The sequence below is a fragment of the Choloepus didactylus genome (genome assembly GCF_015220235.1).
Source record: "Choloepus didactylus isolate mChoDid1 chromosome 24 unlocalized genomic scaffold, mChoDid1.pri SUPER_24_unloc1, whole genome shotgun sequence".
In the NCBI taxonomy this organism is placed as follows: Eukaryota; Metazoa; Chordata; class Mammalia; order Pilosa; family Megalonychidae; genus Choloepus; species Choloepus didactylus.
In genome coordinates this window covers 1,347,928-1,350,858 of record NW_023637604.1, presented here as the reverse complement: position 1 = coordinate 1,350,858, position 2,931 = coordinate 1,347,928, and the positions used below count along the sequence as shown (strand labels likewise).

The following is a 2,931-nucleotide window of genomic DNA, read 5'->3' as shown; positions in this document are numbered from 1 at the left end:
TTTGTGTCTGGTTAATAAACCAGAAGGCTGTTTTTTTAAATTATCAGTCAGTTGATTGCATCTGTGGCTGATTACATCCACAATCAACTAAGGGAGTGTCTTCCACAAGAGAATCCAATCAGTTGGATTTAATAGAATTAGTTGAAGGTTTTAAGGGAGAAGAGAGAACTTTCATTTCTTCTTTGGCCAGCCAGTCTTTCCTAGGGAGTTCATCAAGGACCTTCATTTGAGTTGCCAGCTCATGGCCTGCCCTACAGTATTTAGATTCATGCATCCCCACAGTTGCATGAGACACTATTATAAAATCTCATATTTATAGATATCTCCTGTTGGTTCTGTTTTCCTAGAGAACCCTGGCTAATATAGTCCTATTTTCAGTTCCAGATTTTATGAAGTTCTATTAGTTGTCATAATCTATCCCCCACCCTGTTAGCAAGAATTCTCAGTCCTTGTTAAGCCTCCAGCAGCAGCAGGGGCCTTGTTTACATAATGAATTTATTATTAATTTGATGAGTTAACATAACAGTACTGGGAGAACATTTATACTCTGAGCCATGCATACACACTTAACATTTCAAAAACTGTTTAGCCTCCTCTGTAGGCCTGACCGCAGCCTCAGCTTTCAAATTGAATGATGTTTCAGCCAGTATTGATGGAGGGCCTGCCTGGTGCCCAGCTCTGGGTCAACTAGACCATTCAGTAGTGAGGCACAGGAAAGGTCAAGGGAGATAATAGCCATACATGAGACATCTACTCAGGCATTCTGCTAACCACTTTTATTTATATATTTACTCTCCAAGAAACCCTCTGAAAGTGGTATTATTATCCTGTTTTACAGGTGAGGAATCTGAAAGTTGAAGTCACTTGTCTAAATGTTGCATGATAGTGACAGAGCCAGGATTTCTCTCCAGGCCTACCCAACTCCAAAACCGATGTTCTTTCTACAACAGTATACTTCTAAGTGCAAATAATCTTCCCCTTCTGCTCTTCTCAGTGCGAAATAAAAAAAGAAAAAAAACTGGCATCTATAAAAGACCTACCTGGCTTTCTACCATGTTCTGTTATTTTCACCTAATCCAAGAAGCCCTCTAACCATCTAATCATACTATAGGATTCTGTCTCTGGTAGGAATCTGTGTAGCACTCACTCTATCTGAATTACTTATTTAGCAAATTTATGACAGGGTAAGAAGGACCCTCAGAGATGATCCAAATGTTTTTTGGACTGATGGGGGAACTGGGGCCCAGAGAGGGGAGAGGACTTGCACAAGGTCACACAGCAGATCAAGATGGTAACTGGGACTAGATTAGTGGCCTCCTGATTAACCTAGCGCTTTTGTTCCTTCATCCAGGTTGGGGTAGAGTGGGCAGCAGAGGATGGTTGTTACCCTGGTATATGGAAACAATAAAATGTAATATCCAATCACCTAATATTGAAATCATCTAACGTACACGAAATTGCCTAGCATGTCGCAGACATACAGTAGCTTCTCAATATTCATTAGTTGTCTCTGAATCAAAAGCTGCCTAAGACTCTTCGCCGGCCGCTGCAAAGGTGCCGGCCGCGCGGCGTCGACTGTGGTGTCGGGGTCGTTGTCACGGTACAACGACCCCGGTAGCTGTCTCTGTGCCAGCAGGTGTGGCCGCCTCAGCTCCGAGCGGGCTCGGCGGCCACCTGGTGGGTCCTTGCTCGCGTTTGTTCTTTGCCTTAAGCCGACAGCCGGAGCGGCAAGCAATGGCGGCCTCGATGGCTGAAGAACACGAGCTCCGTGACTGTTCAGCCCAGGCGGTAGTGTCGATGAGGATCTGAGTAAAAAAATCCCAGAAGTGGGATGAAATCAACATGCTGGCAACTTATCATCCAGCAGACAAAGACTATGGTTTAATGAAAATAGATGAACCTAGCACTCCTTACTATAGTATGATAGGTGATGATGAGGATGCTTTGACTGATTCAGAAATCACTGAATCCATGACCCAAGATCTTTTAGCCAAAAAATTACCTGCTGCTGAAGGCTCGGAGCCAAAGCATCGGGTTCAGGAACAAGAAAGCAGTGGGGACAAGAAGAACAAGAAAAAAAGTGACAGTTTGAAATGAAAAGGAAACTTCACTACAATGAAGGACTGAATATTAAATTAGCTAGACAATTAATTTCAATTATGAGGATTATAAGGAAGATAAAGATGAAGAAATGTTAGAGGCTGCAGATGGAGAAAAAGCGTTAATATGGAAGAATCAAATCAAGGATATACTACAGGTAACCAACTGCAAAACAAATCCTGTACATAGAAGAGATTTGTTCAACAATGCAATTGTTTGTCAGATACAAACCCTGTTACTATAATATACTGCTTCTTGTTCTCTACAATTCATGACTTAAGTACTGAAGTGCATACCAGTTATAATACATTGCCAAGAATTAAATGGTAACCTTAGAGACTGATTAGACTGAAAATGCCTAATTGATACCAATATTCTTGTGCCTAGTACTTCAACACAAATACAGCATAATGTCATCAGTCCAAAACTGCATTACCTTTATATGAACACTGGTTAATTTGTATAAGATATTATATAGCTTTTTATGCTTTAGAGATTAAAAAGTATCTTGGTGGGGTCTAATTTCTTTTCTTCACTTCCACATGTGGTAGCTCTTATAAAAAGTTTTGTTTGGTTTGGTTTTTTTTAAATCAAAATCCCTTAGAAGCAACAGATTATATAGGCTGATAAATATCCAGGCTGAAAAGTATTTTAACACTTGTCTTCAACTTGGTTCATCTGTTTAACTGAAAAGGATTATAAGAGTTACTGTTACAATTTTTTGGCCTACTACCTTTAAAATTCCTGTTGAGTTTCTTTGTGCATACAAGGAAAGAATTGAACATTTTTTCGTCAAAACTAGCCTTTTTTCACAAATAAATTATCAGATTA

General features: G+C 40.1%; 1 pseudogene; it reads left to right on the top strand.

Annotated features, from left to right (window-relative positions):
• Positions 1 to 1,176: 1,176 nt before the first annotated feature.
• LOC119525141 lies at positions 1,177 to 2,505 on the top strand (annotated as a pseudogene).
• The last annotated feature ends 426 nt before the right edge of the window (positions 2,506 to 2,931 follow it).